The sequence below is a fragment of the Chrysemys picta genome, chromosome 1 (assembly GCF_011386835.1).
Source record: "Chrysemys picta bellii isolate R12L10 chromosome 1, ASM1138683v2, whole genome shotgun sequence".
Lineage (NCBI taxonomy): Eukaryota > Metazoa > Chordata > Testudines > Emydidae > Chrysemys > Chrysemys picta.
Genome location: NC_088791.1, coordinates 27,676,848 through 27,697,283, shown reverse-complemented (window position 1 = coordinate 27,697,283; position 20,436 = coordinate 27,676,848). Strand labels below are relative to the sequence as shown.

The window sequence follows — 20,436 nt, the reverse complement described above, 5'->3', positions numbered from 1 at the left end:
GCTAACATATGAAAGCCCAGCAGCATTTATATACATGTTTTTTATAAATTGTTGCTATACTCCATTTTAACAAGACTACGAAGACAGTATTAGTAGAGTTTCATCTTGGGAAATTACAGCAAAATTACAATTTCTTCCTTTGTAGCGTGAAGGGGATCCAAAATTTTGTGCAAGAGACAATCAGATGTTATTTTAGGAAGCATGATTAACTTCTGTTTAAATTTTTAGTTTGTGGCCGATAAGAATAGAAACAAAATAATACATAAATAATTGTACTTAGAGAGAAACCTGCTTTTCAATAAAGTTAAAGTTTATGTTTTCCATAGTTTGAAAGCTAAAATACAGATTCTCAAGAGATGTATTCAGAATTCAACTGAAGTCCACATAGGTAGGGTATCCCTATAAAACTGAAGATATACTTTCAATCTTACTATCAGTTCTCACTTACTGTATCTGTATCGTGGTTTGTTTAAATGCACTACCTGTTCCCAGATCACAGTCTCACAGAATTTGCTTTTGAGAGATTTATAAACAAATGTAAATAAATGTGTTGATGTCACAAATATCAGGAACCAATTTAATAACAAACTGATTTCCCCACACCCTGTCCAAAGGTCTATGCGAGTGGTGGGCAACCTGCAGTCCGTCAGGGTAATCCGCTGGCGGGCCGCAAGACAGTTTATGTTGACCGTCCGCAGGACGACTGCGCGCAGCGCCCTGTGGCCCACATCGCTTCCTGCAGCTCCCATTGGCCGGGAATGGTGAACCGCAGCTACTGGGAACTGCGGGCGGCTATGCCTGCGGAAGGTCAATGTAAACAAACTGTCTCGCGGCCTGCCAGGGGATTACCCTGACCAGCTGTGGGCCGCAGGTTGCCCACCATTGCTTTATGCTCTGCAACTAATCCTACTGAAATCATATTAGACCAAGTTAAGCATGTGCTTAAATCCTTGGGGAATGGGGCACTAAGGATAATCTTGCAGACCTTTAAGGAATCTAAAATTTTGAAATCAATTTCTATATTCTTGCTGTTTCTCAATGTCCCAACTAAAAACAATGTATCTTTAAATAAAAAAAATTGCCAGTAAGATTCCAATGAAAGTTTAGTTTAACAAATAAGAGGATCTCAAAGTACTTAATAAATATCAGTCTTCAACAAAATATTAAACCAATTATACACACAAGAAAACTGAACCACAGAAATCTAATCCAAAGAAATAATCTGAGTCTTAGTACTGTCATGCAAATATGCTAAAAAGTATTTACCATCCCCAATATTTTTCTCTGATATCCTAAGGTATTTCCCAGATCACTAAAGTCATTCCAAACGCAGATGATCAAAAAAGATATAGATGGCCTTAGTACATGGAGTCCAGATTGCTGACGGACTACTCGTATATTAAGTCTGACATTTGGAAATACACTGGTACATATGGAACTTAAAACAGAGTGGTTTGAAATTTTAAAATTTCAAACCAAGTCTCAAGGACAGTTTGGGGTTTTTTTGGTAATCTATTTTTTTAAATTTCAAATTTGTTGTATTTAATTTATTTATAGATTTTACTGTGGTATTCATCCTCATAATATCCAAGCGCCTCAAAAACATTAATGAATTTAGCCTTAAAACACCCTTGTGAGGTAAACTATTACTATCCCCATTTTACAGATGGAGAAACAGAGAGAGGTAAAGTGATCACACAAGGTCACCAAGAAAGACCTTCCGATTCCCAAGGAAGTCTAGTGGTAAAGGCGTTACTTAGACTACTGATGCTTTTCAGATCACCTTTAAGGTATAGGATATTGTTTGTTTTAAACCAAGTGTTGCAGAGTATACCTCAGATTCTGCTTATGTGACTCTAGTCATATTGAAAACTAGCACCTAAAGGGGCAAGATATACCCCTTTGCTTCTTGATATTTGCACACAAATCCTATTAGCATTAGAAACTTAGACAACAGAATCGCAAATAGAAACCTATGGAAATTATCAGAATTCTAATCAAGAAAACCCCATAAGTTTACCACAGACCCTTTAGCCATCCCCAAATTATTAAAAATATATAATTGAGGGACATAATATATGGATTTAAATTTTAAAAATTCATATTATAGCAATATGTTGGTCGAGTAATGCATGCCCTGTCCTATTAATGCACTACTTGTGTGGTTGAAGTCGTCACTCAAGCCTTTGGCCTCACCACACACAAGGTATGCCTTGAGGGGCTGTTAATACATACCTTCAAAGTCTTATTGCTTAGCTGATACAGATATAAAGAACAAATTATCTATTCTTCCATAGCAGTGCAAGGTAATATTCGTAAAGTTAAAATTATTCAGGCACTGAAAAATGGTTTGCTACTGGAATAGTATTTCATATTTGGCTCTTAAAATCCAGAAGGTTCCAATAATATACTAAAATGGGAACTTGCATCTCATTAAAGTAGGGACAGCAGGAGTTTGAATTTACAAATTTCTATTTACCTTTGTAATTTTAGTTTAACATACTAAAAACATGACAAGTTTCCTGAGATTTGTGGCTCTCAATTGCATTCAATATATCAACTACTAAAAGAATGCTTTATTGCTTCTCCATCCCACACAGCCTCACACCATCTTCTTTATGATGATACTAAAAGGTTCATATGTCATTTGGGACAGGAAGAAAGAAAGACTAAGTACTGTAGTTTCACTTAAACGTTTATGTACATTATCAGACAGTTTTTACACTTTACAATATATATTTAATGACTTAACAAAAAAAAGATTCTCATGCTGAAAAATTACACATGGGCAAGAAAGCTTTACATCTGAAGAAGCAAAGTAACAGGTTTTAATTTTGTCTGGATATTTCCTTAAACAGTAACATCAAAACATTAAACTAGTATTCCTAAACTATTCATGTTAGATTAACACTAACATCTCCAGTAAAGGAAGTATTTTGTCAAAGATTAACCTGACATTCACAAAGGCAATGACTATCTAAGAATTTAGTTAGTATTGTTTTAATCTTTTGTCTTTTTTTTTATAAGTATTACTGGTCCTTGTGTTAGTAACAGATGTATTTTGAAACATACCTAGGTTAACTAGCATAGACGTAGGAATTATTCCAAAACATTATTAAAACAAAAGTGAAGAGATTAATATGGCATGCATATCACATCACACAAAGATACAAACACACCCCCCAAGAAGCTACTTGAGTCTATCGTCTCCCCCACCCCCACCAGTAAGAGTGGTCTCGTTCATTTGCCTTTCACACACATAACCAATAAAATTAATCAGCTGGGATACAGCATTTTATTCATAGTAAAGTCAAGACATGTTTTGTACATGATTTGAAGAAAACAGCCTTTTCATTTAAACATAACAAGCCAGTAATGTGCTGCAGACAAACGCACTGCATGGGGTGTGGAGGACCCGAGCTGATTAGATTACCACAACATCAGCCTGGGGCCGCCATTTTTAGAATCTCTAAAGGACAAAAGAGGGAAATTACAATTTTTACTCCACATTTACCATAAGTAACTTTAAAAGTACAATGTTTATGGTCAAGCATTTACGTATCCTACCTATGGTCATAGCCATCTCTTTCAGTTCACTGAGGTAGGTCTCAAAAAACAAAAAAGCCTTTTCGTTACTAATCCCTTTAGGATGATGTAAATAAACTAAGGCTAAACATTCTTAAGTTCCGACTTTAATCAAATGTAGTGTATACAATTTTAGGGACCTCGGGACTTTTAGCTACCGCCCATTCCTAAATGACTGAACATAGGGGAATACAGGACCTTTATAATCAGACTACATTATATTTCTTCTCCCCTATTTAGTACTACACAGTGGACCGTTTGTTTCTCCTCCCCTACGTCTGCAGCAGTAGGGTCTACTCCACTAATGCCTTTCCATAAAAAAAAAAAAATTTTAGATGTGCCACATAAGGAAATACGAATGCTAGACATAAAAACTAAAACAGGGCGGCAAAGATGAGTATTTTAAATATACCTTAGGCTCCATACATTCTCTACAAAGGGGGTGGGGAGAATCATCCCCTTTTAAATTGACACAGAAACTCTTTAGAACTGTTTTCCGTTTGTCCAGGTTACACCACAGAAGAGATGTTAAAAGGGAGGGAGGGAGAGAGGGAGGTGGGGGTGTGGAAAGGAGAGAGATTAGGCCTATAACGAGCCATTTTAGTATCACAAAACAAAAATATACAAGATAAGGGAGACTATTTTCTAAGCTTCATACATACAACCCAATACGCAATCATACTATTACACATCCCTGCTCTTAGCCTCTGGGTCTACAGAAATTTATGTTGTAGGTCACATAATATCCCCTCTTGGGTTTGTTTGGTTTTAATCATAATGCATAAATCCGGCATAACTGCCAAAAAAAATCCCCTCGGCGCCTCCAGTTACAGTAACCCGCCATATTCACAAGATATAACGACTCCCTTTCATTTTCAAACCAACCCATACAACGTGAAACACAATCCAAAGCAATTTATACAGAATCATGCACGGTTTAGAGGGGAGGGGACCTCACACCCCACCCCTCCCAGATGTAAAGGGATGCCTCCCTAACGTTTTAACCCTTACTAGAACCCCCTTCCCCCTCGGCAGGAATAATAATCATAACAGGAGACTCACCTGTAATGATCACAGGCCAGGCAGCAGCTCCCCCTTAGCTGAGCCCCTTTCCTATCCCAACCAAAACAATGCAACGGCCCCACTGCGGATGTCCCTAGCCTGGGCAGGACGCAGCCCTCAGCTGACTCTGGTAAAGAGGAGTGAGCAGAGGGGTCCCCCAGACCGGCTCGGCGCTCAGAACCCTGCAGGGACCAGCTGGGAAGCGCCTTTGCCTTGGGACCTGTGTACAAACCCCGCTGCCGCTGCTGCTCCCGTCTCCCTCCTCTCAGACTCCTACGCTCCCTCTATGTCACTGCCTCTCTCTGGGAAAATGGCGTCCTCCGCTGTCCCCTCCCTCCTACTACACGGGGCTCACCCGTCCCGCCCGGCAGGGGCAAGGTTACCAGGGCGAAGCCAAACAGCCGCCATTTTGCTTGTGGGCTGGAGCGCAGTTTGTGTCCGTTAAGTCCTCCCTCGTGCCATGTCCGTTTTACAAAGGGGGTTTCCTCAGGATATTAAACTGTTCGAGGGCCGGGGCCAGAGAGCGCGGCCCCCGATCGAAAAATGCTAAAGAGGGGCAGCCTAGGGAACGGCAGGGGCGAGAGGACTGTGGCTGGGGGGAGACTCGGGGCGATCGTGCAGCTGAGTCCACAGGCGGGTGGGGAGGGGCTCGGGCCCAAAATGATGCTGCGAATGACCTAAAGCGCGCAGCGAGATCCTGTCTTCCGCAGGGACGCAGACACCGAAACCTGTTTTCAGCCTACCCCCAAGTGAGCCCCTGCGCTTGCCTGCCCCCTGACCTCTTGTGAGCCTGGGCCAGCCGTACCGACACACACGGGCTGCCAGACCGAGGCAATCTCCCCACGCAGAGTGAGACGGGGGATAAGAGACTGAAGCCCGTTCGGTAAACTAGGGAGGGTTATTCGCTGAGGGGATCTCCCCCTCCCCACTTAGTGGAGACCTGAGGCGGGTCTGGCTGAGGAAGTCTCTCCACAAGTGACCGAGGTTTAGCGCAGGCCTGCCTCGGGGAACCTCTTCCAAGGAACGAGACTGAGGCACTAGGGCCAGCTCTGCCTGCGAGGCTCCCCTTTACCGAATGACACTTGTGGGGGGAAGGTCTGGGGCTGCCCTGATCTGGACGAGTCACAGGCAGAGCGAGAGGTAAGTGTGTGTGAGACAGGCGCGGCCCCTCTGTTTATGCTGCGCTCCTTCCCTTCCCCCACACGTCCTCCCTGCGTGCGCTGCCCACATCACCGCCCCGCATTCCCCGCCTGGCTTCAGCCCCTCAGGCGATGGCTGAGTGAGGGAGGGGAGGCGGCGGCTGGGGTTTCATTCGACGCCCACCAGGGGCTGAGCGAGCCTCCTTCAGTGCGCAAACTCGGGGCACCACATAAAAGCTGGGCTGGCAGCTCTTTACTCTGCCTCGATGGAGCCGCCACAAGCGGGTCACCGGAGAAGCCGCTAGCAGCGGTGCCGTAGCCTAGGCTTCCCCGTACCTTGGGCACAGAGGGGCTGTAAAGAACCGCTGCTGCGGCAGGAAGGAGTCGGGATGAAGGGATCTGGATGCAGAGGAGGCGGCTGTAACGAGGCATCGAGTATGGGGGGAGGGAGTGATTAAACGTCTTGTGGCCATGGCGGAGTCTGAGGGTATTTTTTCCTGTCTAACTCGTGTGCGTGTCTCTGTCTCTCTCTTTCTCTCTCTGTAGGGCGCTTGGTTGGGCTGCTCGCTCGGGTTCTGCCTGTTGTTGCGCGAAATGGCGGCTGCTGTCTTGGTGGGTTTGGTTTTGTTGTTGTTTAGTTTTTTTTTTTCCCTTCTTTCCCCTCCCCCACCTCTGCCTTGGCCACTTCTCCGCAGCGAACCGCGGTGAGGACTGAGTCAGGAGGAAGAGGAGGGGGGAGCGGACCGCATTGAAGCCAATCGCCAGGCTGGCTGGGCTGCCCAGGCGCGCCTGGATTGGCTGCTGCTGACATCATCTTGCAGCAGGGGCAGCCGCAGCTGGGCAGGGCTGAGGAGCTGTCGGGGGAGGCTGGTGCAAAGGGAGAAAACGGGCGCCATGATCCCGGCGCTGGGGAGTCTGTGAGGGCACGGAGCGTGAGGCAAGCTCATGGGAAGGGAACGAGAAGGCCTTGACAACCATCACCCAAGCGGTGCCGAGACAAAGAAGATAAACGGGGGGAGCGGGCCAGCCTGTGCCTGTATTTGTAACTGCGTCAGTACAAGATGGCGCAGGGTCTCCCTGGAGAGGGACGGGAGCTGCACGTCCGCCGGAGGTCATGTGACCGCGTTGCATTCTTGTGGGGTTTGGCTGCAGACCAAGCTGGCGGAGACGGTGGCTGCTGCTGGGGAGAGTCCGCGCTTCCTTCTCCGCCCTATCATCCCCGCCCCAGGCTGGAGAGTCTGGGTGGATTTTTATTTTTTTTTTTATTTCCCTTCCCTATTACCCGTCTGCAGAAGGGTGTAGCTGGTACTGCTGAGGAAGGTTCTCGCTTCTCGTCCTATTCCCCACCCCCAGAATGTGGTAGCTCCTTCTGGGGAAAGTTCATTCCTCCTCCCCCTCTTCTCTGCATTGAGCTTAGCTGCTTCAGAAGAAAGTTCTCGTTCTTCCTCTCCCTGCCCCAGCCCCCTCTTTCCGGGAGAGTATGGGGGCGGAGAGTAATGTTTTCCACAACTCCCGGACAAGGTTGTAAGGTGTCTGATTGCTGCTATATAAATTAGGTCACATTTGCGATCCAGTTTGGATGACTAAAATGTCTTTGACTCCTCATTTCACTTGTAAGAGCAACTCCTTCTTTGTTGGTTAGGTTTCCTGTGGTAGTGCTTTTTGCAGTCTCCATTTTAGTGAGACACTTAACTATCCTAGTCCACAGTTTGCAAATACGCTCATTTTTTGTGTTCCTTCTCAACATTGGAACCATTTGCAGAGGTGGCTTACTAAGGAAAATGCTGAAGGCGCTTCATAGGATTGACCAGTCATGAAAGTTGACTAATATTTTTTGGGTGATACCCACTTTTTCCAGTGAAACAGCCTCTCACTCAGAACATGACGCAGTTAAATAACTGGTAGTTCAGACCACAGATATAAAGAACAAATCTATGATTTGAAGTATTGAAATACTTCAAATGTATTAACTCTTGGGTTTGCTTATATATGAATAGTATAAATCTTTCCTGGAAATGTTATGTAATCCTGGTAGTCTTTTAAAGATACCATACTTAAAATGAGACTGAACAAAGAATTAGGAAATTTTAAAACTTAGAGGAGTCCATGGTTTCTCCTTAGAGACTAACATGTTATCCCTCTTAAATTGTTCATTTATATTCTGTTTGTTCTACCTGTCTTTCCAGACAAATAGTGAGTGAGGAAGGGGGAGCTTAAAATGCATTGTCTGACCTTATCTTGGAGGTTGTGTACTGTCTCATTAAAAATAGTATTGCAAATAAATATTTGCTACCAACTTGCACAAATCAATGCTTATCTGATCTGTAAGTCACATGGGTGAGTTGGAGTCTAGTTACATAACTAAATGTGGTCCCAGTTACAGCCTCTTAGCCTGACATGTAGCCCTGGAGTGACTAGCATCTGTGCCACTTTGAGAGGTACTCTGAATAGTTTTGCATAGTTGCAAATAACTTCAGTAAGGGAGAAGGGCCTCCTTTCTAGCCAACATCAAATAGCGTACTTTTTTTTTTCTTGAATTACATGTAGGAAATTTAAGACAAATGCAGAGATTAGACACTGAAATATAGATGGCTAATTTAATGATTTGAGGCTCAAGGGTTTAAGAATTTGGACTGTCAAACTTAATTTATTGTTAATCCCGGAGATGCTGTTTTAACTTCTGTATTGTTTGGTCTTTTATGAAAAGACACAGTAAGTTTGCGAGGTGTGTGGTGTCTTTTTTTTTTTTTTTTTTTTTTAAGGAGCATGTCAGCTGAATGTCTGGCAATGACACTGATTGAAGGAAATGATTTAATATACACATATCCAAAATATTTTGTTCTAGAAACTTGTGATTACATTTACAAAAGCATACTTGCTTGATTTAGATACTTGAAGCTAGTGGAGTTGTTGATCTATTTGGCTCTACAAAGATTTGTTCCAGAATCCCAGCAACTTTACTATTCCTCTCTCCCTGTCCCTGCCACCAATAGCAGAGTATGCCTGTGCTGTTTTTACCCATGGTTCATATCTTACATTGTTATAGGAGCACAGTGAAAACAAATATACTTACATCTACTTGATTGTGATGCTTTGGTATGTATGTCACTAGAGCTGTGTAGAGCCCATATGAGCAACCTTGGCACAAGCTAGGAGGGGGGGGAGCAGAAAAGTAGTAAGGCACAAGTAGAGCCTCATGAAAAGGGCAACAGGACAGAGGAAGAGAGGGCCAGATAAAGGAACTTGCTCGCTTTCACAGTAGACTATCCCCTTTAGACTAAACTCAGGGCATGCCTCCACTACTGCTTAAGTCTAACTTGCATTGCTCAGGAGTGTGAAAAGCTCTTTGCCTCCCACCCTCAGAAATGTGACTTTTGCACTGTCCACACCAGTGCTATTGCAGCTTCCACTTCTTGCCACAGTGTATGCCAACAGGAGAGCACTCTCCTGTCAGCATAGCTTGTCTTTCCAGATGTGGTGCGCTGCATCAGTGTGGTGTAGACTTGCCCTCAGTCCCCTTAAATTCAAATTGTGCCTCATGTATTCAGTCACTTCATTAAAGAAAACTTTTTTTGGTGAATGAGGTGCACTTAGGCCTAGATGGTGCCCCTTGGATTTCATGCTGGAGCTGAGGGTTCCACTGCATGTAGACCTATCCCAATCCTTTATGATGGGCAGTGTTGCCTGCACAGCACTACTTTCTTTTCTCCATCCAGCCCTTGTAGAGGGGTAGTGGGGAAAGATGAGGGTATGCCAGATACAAGGGTCCACTAACTTCTCTGTGCTATATAGCATAAAGAGTCCTGGGGGCACTGTTGGCTGGGGAAACTTTAGTGGTACAGCTCCTCTAGAGTAATGGTGACTTGGGTGGAGTGGTCTGTAGAACTTAAGAGGGGGAGTGGGGGCAGAAAGTAGAAAATGAAGCCTTAAATGTTCAACTCAAAATATTCTTCTGGAGTTGAGCATTGTTAACATTTTTAGTTTAATATAGGTCATAGCTTGGACATAGTAGCCTTATTAAAAATAGCAATTGTATAGTGTGACTTCGTATTATAGCAGTGGTTCTCAAACTGTGGGTCTAGACCCCTCAAGATTGTGGGGTTATTACATGGGGCGGGGGGGTGGAGTCACGAGCTGTCAACCTCCACCCGAAACCCCACTTGCCTTCAGCATTTATAATGGTGTTAAGTACACCTCTACCTCGATATAACGCTGTCCTCAGAAGCCAAAAATCTTACCGCATTATAGGTGAAACCATGTTATATTGAACTTGCTTTGATCCACTGGAGTGCACAGCCCCGCGGAGCACTGCTTTACTGTGTTGTATCCGAATTCGTGTTATATCGGCTTGCATTATATCGAGGTAGTGGTGTATATTAAGTGTTTAATTTATTAGGGGGGGGTCACAGAGGCTTGCTGTGTGAAAGGGGTCACCAGTAAACAAAAGTTTGAGACCCACTGTATTAGAGAAACCTTCAGTTGATTGTTTAACTGTAGGCTAAACAGAGTACAACTCCTTCCAACAAAAAATGAAAAAAACGGGCTAATGGAGGAATGGGTTGTTAACTGTGGTAGTATCTTGGTTTGAAACTGGATAGTTACACTGAAAGCCAGTAGTGAATAAAATAAAATCTTCGGGATTCCCTGCACCTGCTGAAGTGAGGTGCAGCTAGCTGCTCAACTCTTCAAAACTGAAAGAAGAATGGCTAGTAAAAACCCAGAGGGGAAAAATAATCTGATACTTTGTGTTTTCTCAGATCTCTTAAGGTCTATTACCTCCCCCCACAGGTGTCTTAAAGAGATGACCTGCTCCACAAATAGCTATAACAACTGGATTTGTGAACCTTCTGTCCAGAGTTGGACTACCACTTAACTGTAATTGTTCCTCTTCTGTGTTTCTGCCATTAGGCAGGATACTAGAATGTTCCGTTAGAGCTGTTTGGGATGGGTTAGAAAGATGTCACTTATGTTGATATGAGCATTTTGTCTGAGTTTAAAGACCTACTGTTAAGGCTTTTTACTCATGTGATTGACACCTGGGATACACTGGACCCCCAGGAAGATTTTTGGAGTATGCTCAAGCCTAATCTAATTGCAATAGATAGGGGTTTTTTTCTTGTGTTTATTGAGAGCAAAAAATCTTCAGTGTATCACATCTTAGAAGTGATGCAGTTTAGCAGCTTCAACCTGTTAGCTGCAGAAGACTAGGAAAGCTTAATCTGTTGTCTTACATAGTTTTAAGCAGTCTGACATCAAATAACCCTTCTTCAGCATGGTTTATTTCTTAATGTTTGATAAGTTTACACCAGGGTTCCATGTATAGTGATTAAGTTTGTGTAAGAAATCTGCCTATTGTTTGCTTGCTACATAAAACAAAACATTGCTGCCTCCTGCTCTTGCGCATCTCTACTTAACACTTGTCTTCCCCTCCCCCTTTTTTTGACTCTTCCACAAAGGGAGTTCAGTGAATTTCTTGTGCCTGTTTCCATGATGCTGCACTTAACTGAGGGAGACCCTTCCAAAATTGAGACACCGTGAACTGTGACACTGGAAAACACCCCTCCACATACTTCTGAAGGCATAGCCTATTCCTAAAAATAGGAAAAGTGAGGAGAGACTTGAGCAAGAGGCTGTAAACTGCTCCCAGATCTCAGCTAGCTCTAGTGCTCTGCAGGAGATAGTCAGCCACTGGTGTGCAGGGGGTTCAGTGTGTGTGTATATTTATATTTTTGAGTTTGGGAGGCTTGCATAAGGTAATGACAGAGCTGCTCTGCCCTACTAAAGCTGTTTGCACCTCTCCTTTACAGTATTTGCATGACCAAAACTAATATTGGTAGAAAATCCAAACATTTGCCCAGTTTGGAAGTATTTTGCCAGGTGTCAGTGCTTAAGTTATAATGTGAACATACTGTAATTTATGGTGAGTTTTAGGAATATTCAATATTTTATTTTAGAAACTTCAGTAAAAGAGTAACTTAGTCTAACTTAACGGGATAAAATTTGTCAAATTGTGTGGGTCTAATGCATCACCTGTTGAAAGGGGCCTGGATTCATATTTTTGTGTTGAGGATATTTTTTTGGCTGTTCAGGTATTAAATGAAAACTTGCATTCTCAAGCCCTGGGTGCTGAATGCTGTCTCTGAACTAGGATGGCAGAGCAGCCAGCAGTAGATCAAAATCCTGATGCATTCCTGTGTCAGTTTGTAGCTATGGTATTAAGGATTTTTGATCCTAAACATGGCCTCTCATTCATTTGACTGGTAGATATCCCTCTTCCTCAGCGCTCCCCCACCCCCAAAAAAACTAGCTCACTTTGAGACCATTTTGTTTTCCCTTCCACCTTGTTACAGGGCTGCAGTCTAATTCTGAGCTCTCAAGTCAGCCTGTTGCCTATTCCCAAAAAAGGAGCTGTGGCCCAAATTAAGGACCGCTGTGCAGCTTTCATTTTGTTTAGCTAGTGGTGTCTAGGCAAGACACTCACTCATCTATTAAAGGCAAAGAACCAATCTTCTAGGCCCTGTCTTAAATTAGAGAACTATAGTGGTTTAAATAATTACACACTGAACTATAGGAGCCATGCGACTTGTATTCTGAGCCAGACCTATTTTACCACAGTGTCTACATAAGCACTGTTCTAAACAATTCCTAGCACACTGTAACTAGGACTTTACCAGACAAAACTGTTCAGGCTCTTAAGGTTTATCTGTAGGGAGACATTCAATTGATTTGCCTTAACTTTCCTGAAAGTGTGAAGTCAGCACATAAATTAAAGGATGTTAAAGCTGTGTATGCTCTCAGGAGTAAAGTGTCCTGAACTAAAACTACTTTATTCCTGAGCGAGAGATACATTAAACCCTTGAGTGGATGTGCATTAACTTCATACCTTCAGTAGACAGGGCCTTAGGCTTGGTCTACACTAGCACTCTTGTCAGTAGGGTTGTGGAAAAAACCCAATCCTGATCAACACAAGTTTCACTGACACAAGTGCCGGTGTGAACAGCGCTATGTCAGCAAGAGACAGCTACCACTTCTTGTTGGAGGTGACTTAATTATGCCAGCAGGAGAGCTCTCTGTCAGCATAGCACAGCTACAGGGGAGACCTTACAGAGGCACAGCTGTAGCAGTACAGCTGTGCTTCTTTAAGGTCTATAGTGTAGACACAGCCTTAGGCCTTGGCTACACTGGCACTGTACAGCGCTGCAACTTGCTGCACTTGGGTGTGAAAACAACCACCCCCACCCCCGAGCGCAGCGAGTACAGCACTGTAAAGCGCCTGTGTAATCAGAGCCTACAGCGCTGCATGCTCACTTGCAGCGCTGCAAGCTATTCCCCCTCAGAGGTGGAGTACATACAGCGCTGTGAGAGAGCTCTCGCAGCGCTGGCGGCACAACTACACTCACGCTTTATGGCAGCACTGGGAAGTCCCAAGTGTAGCCAAGGCCTTAGAGTGGTAACTTAAACCTAGTTAAAATAGTGGCATTTGCCACTTTACAATCTCATTAAATCTCAAATAGCAGTTATTTTAGTGAAGTTTTCTCACTTCCAAAAGATCATTTTGTTTCACTAATATGTACAGCTTGCATTTGTAGTTCAACTTTAAAACTACTTCTCAGTGACTACCATTCCAGGGTGACATGCTGGAACAAATTCACATGCATATAAAGGCATAGCCTACAGTTGTTTTTAGACTCTATTTTTAAACTTGTTCTAATAGGTTGAGCAATGTTTAACAAGTTCTATTCCACAATCCTGTTGGTTGAATTTAAAAAAAAAAAAAAAACTTCATGAAGGAGCCACAGTGTCTGTCTGGATTCAGCTAGCTAGCCGCTTCATTTCCTTAAACTATAGTGCTGGGATTACTGATCTTTGTCCTCAAAGACCACAATTAGAAGAGCTATGTTGATTTCTAGTATAGAAAGTGTAGTCTCTTACCTGTCAAGTGACTAAAACTTTATTCTTAAACCCACATCAAACTCTGCTGTGTGCAGAATACCTAAATGCGCGATTTGGCATAACTAGGTGGTGGTTGTTTTTGTTTTTTATAAAAGCAAGGGAATTCCTTCATTGGTGTCACTGTCACCAGTTTAGCATGCATGTTCATTTGTCTTTTATAATTCACTAATACTAGTGTTGTGGATCTGAGCTTTATTAAAAATGGTACCTTTCATACTAATGAACCTTAAAGCACTCCATTTGCTCCCTAACCCTGATTTTAAAATGCAGTAACTATTAATGCATGGAATGATTACGCAACAAACTGAAGACTGTTAATAAAGGCTACCTAATTGAAACTTTAGTGGGAGGCTAAGTGGACAGAATGTAAATATACCTTCGCATTCCTGTCCTGATTAAACTTTTTTGTGGTTTTAAAAAAAATATTCTATGCATTTTTATATATTACATATGCAGGTGGTTAGTGTCTAATCTGAATATGGACCCTAGAGTAATGCAATGTAACCTTTATCACCATTACCTCAAAGTAGAAAGACTTCTACAGATGTACTGTTCAACCTTGCCCTAGGCCTAGCTGCTGAGATCTGACTGAATCTCATCACAAAGGGAGTTGGTGTCAGATCTCTAGATAATGTATTCTGGAGAGTTTGTGGTAAGAGGTTTCTGTTAGTTATTTTTTCTGCTCACTTTATAGAAGCCTAATTGATAGCCTGTGCCACTTAAATGTGAAGTGGTTCAGGTCTGCTTAAGTTCTTTTTATAAGGTAATTCTGAAACTGCTGGATATGACTAAAATATATAAAATAAAAAGAACATGCTGACAATTCTCAAGTGAACCTATCCATCCCCTTATTCAGGTTTGAAGCTTTTCTTTTATCAAGATTTTTATTCTTTAACTACACCTAAGACATAACTCAGGGTTTGCTGTAGTGATAAGGGAAATAAATCATAAAATTGAAGGGAGGCTGACTATTCTCCAGGCTGTACATGTGCGCTATTCCAGTGTAGGGTGTATTACCATAGTCCTGAAGAGGCCCTAGTCATGGAACAGTGCCCTGTTTATGCTAGGTGCTGTACAAACATAGAGCTTGCTTCTACTTCCATTTCAATTGCACAACTCTGTAATGTTAGCTACTGGTACAGATGAGCAGCTGCTAACTAACTCATGTAAGCCAAATATTAGTGCTTATGCAGGGAAACTTGCTATTGGGCCTGCTGTAGCTGTTTTGGGCAAACTAAAATGAGGGCAGGGGATTTGGTGAAAATCAAAGTATTTGTATGGACTATATATAAAGCCTTTTAGATAATTCATAAATGTCAATTTTAAAAGTATAGACAAGGTACATTGAACTCCATCAGTGTGGTAGGTTATGCAAACAGTATATTTAAAATCAAACATTTTATGAATGAGTTCCTTTGTCTTCTATCTAACTTCTCTAATGGAGACCATCAAAGCAGAAATGTTCATGACTTTGTAATTTTGAATGGATTGCTTCTGTTAGTGGTTACAAGAGTAACTTTTTTTTCTCAAATTGCAATCTGTATTAAAATATTTAACTGTTACCTAAAAAGTAGGGAGAGAGACTTAAGATGCTAACAAGTCCACTTTTTCAGACCTGCTATCACATGTTCCAATGTATAAAGTTAAGGATTTTTAGTAGGTTACTATCTCCTTAAATAACAGGAAGCATGTGGCTTTGTGTGTGTGTGTGTGTGTATTTTTTTTTTTTGCTATAGTGAAATGTTAAGCACCAATTATGCAGACATAGCTACTGCAAGGAAACTTGCATCCTGTTTACAATAGCATGTACATCTAAACCTGTTCAGTGAACATCTGCCACATGTTTGCAACAAGCTATTTCTAAAAACTTCTCAGATATTTTAATGTCGCATCTGTTCAGTGTTTGCCCTTACTGTACAATCTGAAACCTTTAAAGGATGGCAAGATTACACAACAGCAGTAAAAATTTGGTGGAGCTTGCAACTAAAAGCCTTCAGTTTGTACATGGGCATGAGGGAAATAGGACCTTCTTGGAAATGATGTGCTTTGGTAATATTCCTTCAAGTAATATGTGAGTGCCCTTTAAACATGGTTCTCTGAAGGGAATTCTAGATGTGACACTTGTTATACTGCATTCAACACTAACCTACAATAGAATAAAACCAAAAAACAGATTATACAAAAACTGCAAATCTTGTGGATTGGTCATGGTAACACAAAATATGTCCCTATATCGAAGTAGACTTCTGATTCTCCTTTTAGTTCAGTCCCTTTTGGGCGCTCTTCTCAAATCCTGTGAGTCTAGTCCAGCAGTCCTTGCTCCAGCAAAATTCACCCTGGCCTCAATGGAAATTTTATCAGAGTAAAGACTGCAGTCAGGCTCAATGTCTGAAGGGCCAAAGCAAAACAACTCAGTGCTTGATCTCTTACACAAAAGTAGTAGATATCTTTTAAGTTCTTTTCCAACAATATTAGTCTATTTCATTTAGACAAGTTATTAGCCTTCATATGTATTAACTTTTGGCCTCTTGGCCACCTTGTTCTCTGTATCAATGAGCTACACACTAAAAAGGATTTGAATGACAGACTAGTGCTCGTATTGTAGCTATTACGGGGGGGGGGGGTCAGTCATCTGTATTTTAAAAAATACCCGTAGACCAGAAAGGCTTCAAAGAAACCATTAGGGTCTATATACTCTCATACCATTCATAGAAAAATCTTCTCTAAACAAAAACTCTCTGAAGTTCTTTGGCTGTGCAGGTCACTAATTTTATTACAATTGAGTATTTGATTGCAATCCCCTCAGGGCAGGGTTAAGCATGCTGTCAGTCATTAACAAAATTACTTTGTACCATCCATTGTTGGGGTGCATGATACAGTTAGCCAGAGAATCCTGACCCTAAGGGTAAGGATGGGGAGGCTGTGGCCACATCTACACTACAAACTTTAGCTGCCTTGGTCAGGGATGACCTACATAGCTCTGCCAGCAAACATGCCTCGTTCAGATATAGTGATACTGGCAAAATGCAGTTTTTCTGGTATAGCTTATTTTGCTGAAGTGGGATTGGGATAAAGTGCAGTTTTGCTGTTACAAGCTGCGTACACACTAGGACTGCTTTGCCCATCCTAGTATAGACTTGGCCGGAGTCCTTTTAGTAGCACTGTTACACCTTACTCCGCAGAAAGTCCTTTGTGATCCAAGCTAAAATAAAGTGTAGATGAAGGGAAGTGATGCAAAAAGTATAATTTTCCTTCCCTCCCTCAAAACTTTTGTAGTTTAATGTTTTTCTAGCTAACTCTTACTCATACAGTCTTTGTGCTGCGGTAGGATGCTGGGTGTGAAGACACAGGGCCTCAAGCCTGGTAATTTATGCCTCTGTGGTTCTTGAATTGATCAGGTGTAGACTTTGCTCACCAATGCATATTGTGACATAGTGCTCCCTGTATAAAAGGAACTCCAGATACTATTAACCAATTTAGTTTTCAGAGTGGTATACACTTTTTTGTTTTTTTTTTAAGAGACACTTGACAACCGCTTTTGGCAGCTTAATAAGGGGAAAAAACACATGAGTTGATGGAACACTTTCAACTTTTTAGGCCCCCAAATTCGTGGGGATGGGGATTTAATTCCTAATATTAAGGGAAGTGTTTCCATTAAAGTGTGTATTTTACACTTCTCTCCCTAAAATAACTTCACCCATTTAATTACTGAATGTCCTAAATATCAAGAATGAGTCAGGATTTAAGGGAAGATTTTTCAAAAGGATCAGTTCTCATAATCAGAAATAGATTTTCAGTATAATTTGTGCCTAACATAGTAAGTTCTTGAAAACCTGCATGTAAGTGTCAATAGGAGCTTGTGGATGCTGAGCAGTTTTGAAAATTTGGCCTTTTATATAGGTGTCTGAAGTGAGCTGAGCTCTTTAGAAAAATCTAGCTCTCACCAAAAATTATTTTCCCTGATGTGAAGAATTTAATTTATTCAAGGTAGTGCTGGCCAGCTTTGTAGTGATACCCCAGAATGCACAAGTGAGATGTCAAAGACAGAAGGAAGTATTGCCCTAAAATAAGTGCATCTACCTAAGGTATAGGGCCCAATTGCTCAGCAGTCAAGAAGTCTGCCTGGCAGCTGTCACATTCCTATATAATATATTCAAGTCGCAGTTGCAGTGTAGCTGTGTGGCATGACTTCAGTTTGTCCAAAGAGGAAAAACTTGGATAAGCTTACCTGTGGACTTCCTTTTTAGCTTAGCAGAGTTTCCCAGATTGCAATGCTAATTATATAGCACCATAAATCATGCATTCTATCTAATACTGAAACAAAATGTCTGATTATGCAAATAGCTAACAACTGTCAAGTTACAAAGTTGACTGATGTAAAAAAAAAATTTGCTAGTCACTTAAAATATTTTACTGCATTGGAAAAATGAACTTGCAAAGGTCATGGCCTACCCATGGCTGCATTGCTATTCATCTATCAGAATATTACTGAGGAATAAAAAATGTACTGCTCTGCTCCTTCTGGGAGGCTAAATAAATTACCTTGGCAGAGTATTTTCCCTATACAAGTATGCCAAGACAGTGTTGGAATTGGTAACATTAATATGACTCTTCACAAAGTCATCAAAAGCTTCAAAACTTCCACCTGTTCAAAGTCCATGCATGCAGGGAAGAGACCATGCTGCAACGATCATTCTTGCTGAGCCCTGGTGTTTTCTGTTCTTGGGGAAGTTCATGGATTAAGTGCAACTCACTTTGCCCCTCCCTCCAAGAGGTAAAATGGTGCAGGGGTGTGTGTGTGGCAACAGTGGTTTGTCTGCACTGGGAAATATCAGTGTAATATAATATAACAGCCTCTCACTGTAAAGAAGGACTGTTGTGTTTAAAATTGTGTCATGGCCAACACTTGTTTGAATGTTTATCATGTTAACATATAACAATGAAGTTTCTCAATATAGAGAAGCCCAAGTATAAAGGAAGGGGAAGAAGGTGGAGAACTACAAGGTTTAGGATTAGTTTGCTAGGGATTTAATAGGCAAATGGGTGGAGACACAATTAAGAAGGAAGGTTAATAGGATATTGTGGAGTTACTTGTGTGGGTAGAACTCTGCAAGAATTTGGATCAATGTTGGAAGATGGGCTGCAAGTTAGAACAACTTTCTGGGGGGGGGGGGGATTAGACATTTAATTGAAGTCCTGGTGTTTGGGAGGGAAGCAAAGGCTTGGTTGAGATGGAAAACAAGGCAGATGTAAATGCAGGCAGAAATTTAGGAAGCATGAAAATGGAGTAGCATTGTATTGGAGGGACTCTTGTGCACAGATGTTTTCCTCCCCCCTCTGATGATGAAGTAGCATTTCTTTTACTCAGATGTGAATGGCAGTCAAAATGATCGGTGCGGGGCGGAAATAGATGGTCTGGGGCATACAAATTGCCTCCCCTGTTGTTTCTCTGAAGTTCAGGGATGAAAAATAACAGTATGGGCCTGTTTAAGAGGGATTCTGAGGGAAGTCATGTCCACAGTAGTTCCTGACAGGGTGGTTCCATTTGAACCATGCTGCCAAGGAACAGGGCTGGAGCCACAGCAGGCTGCAGAACCATGTAGAAGGTTTTTGGTCTCCTGTTGATCCCTTGGGAGCCTTAGTATTTGGTAGTGGTCCTTGCGGTCTGGTCTGTTCAATGCAGTGGGGTGGGAAACTCCACTCCCTCCCTCCTTGAGAAAACAAGTAGGAAGGCAGCCATTTTAGTTTCTCTTCCCCCTCCCTTCTCCATTCCCACCCAATCTGATGATGTGATAGTGACATAATAATGCATCATTATGTCTAAATACAAAACCGCTGTTTACCCCTTCTCAGTTACACTGGTACTTTGAATTTCTATAGCACCTCCTATTCAAGGATATCAAACCACTTTATTAGACCTTCATAATGAATTTATCCACACAACTTATGGTGAGGTAGGTGGTATTATCCCCAACTTACAGATGAGGAAATTGGGGCACAAACATTAAAACTGGACAACAGTGGCAAGGCTGCAAACAGTACCTAGGTTTCCTGACTCCAATGCTAGTGCCTTAACCACATGACTATCCTTCCTCTTTTGTGACTAGATTTAGCAAGTACACCTCCCATCTGTGTACACCCACTGTATTTCAGTCCTGTGTTCAGAGCAGTGAAGAAAGTGCTCTTAATGCTCCTAAAGCCATGGAGAAGGGGGAGGGCATGCTCCCCTCCCCCCTACAACACACTTAGTGCAGCTTGCACGCTCTGTGTGCCCTATTGAGCTCTGGGGTTTGTGCCTCTGACAATCCTTTCTGGAGGTCCCATGGGGTATGGCAGGTCTGCACCACCATCATCAATGCAAATTTATATCTCAGGCACAATCTGGCCCTTTATTATCTATACTAGGAGCCTAGCTGCCATAGTTATAAGTGGTACAGCTAAATGTAAATTATTTTCTATTCACATGAGCATGATCACATATTAGCATGCAAGACCTGTCAAGCTGTACATGTGCAACCATTCAACATGTATGAGGGGGGAAATAATTGCAAAATAGAAATGCTTTGATTTACTTTTTCCCAGAAGTCGTGTGTGGTTTTTTAACATTTTAGAGTCATATTAGTAACAAATCCAAAGTTAAAAGGGGATTTAAAATTAAGTTAATTGGATATATTCCTTTCATTCTAATATGCCCTGG

At 42.0% G+C, this 20,436-nt stretch overlaps 1 protein-coding gene and 1 long non-coding RNA gene across 8 annotated transcripts in view; one reads left to right on the top strand and one right to left on the bottom strand.

Annotated features, from left to right (window-relative positions):
* KMT2E (lysine methyltransferase 2E (inactive)) overlaps positions 1-5,492 on the bottom strand; it is a 116,399-nt gene extending 110,907 nt beyond the window's left edge. For 5 of the 7 annotated variants that reach the window (XM_024111909.3, XM_065559389.1, XM_008175792.4 and 2 more), the window contains exon 1: positions 4,648-5,492. The gene's annotated coding sequence lies outside the window, so the exon portion shown is untranslated. The remainder of the gene's footprint in view (positions 1-4,647) is intronic. The other 2 variants (XM_008175786.4, XM_065559480.1) reach the window with 1 other exon arrangement.
* Positions 5,493-5,649: 157 nt separating this feature from the next.
* On the top strand, positions 5,650-8,092 carry LOC135974086 (uncharacterized). Its single transcript, XR_010591243.1, has 2 exons — positions 5,650-5,787; positions 6,333-8,092. It is a non-coding gene; the product is annotated as an uncharacterized LOC135974086 (long non-coding RNA).
* The last annotated feature ends 12,344 nt before the right edge of the window (positions 8,093-20,436 follow it).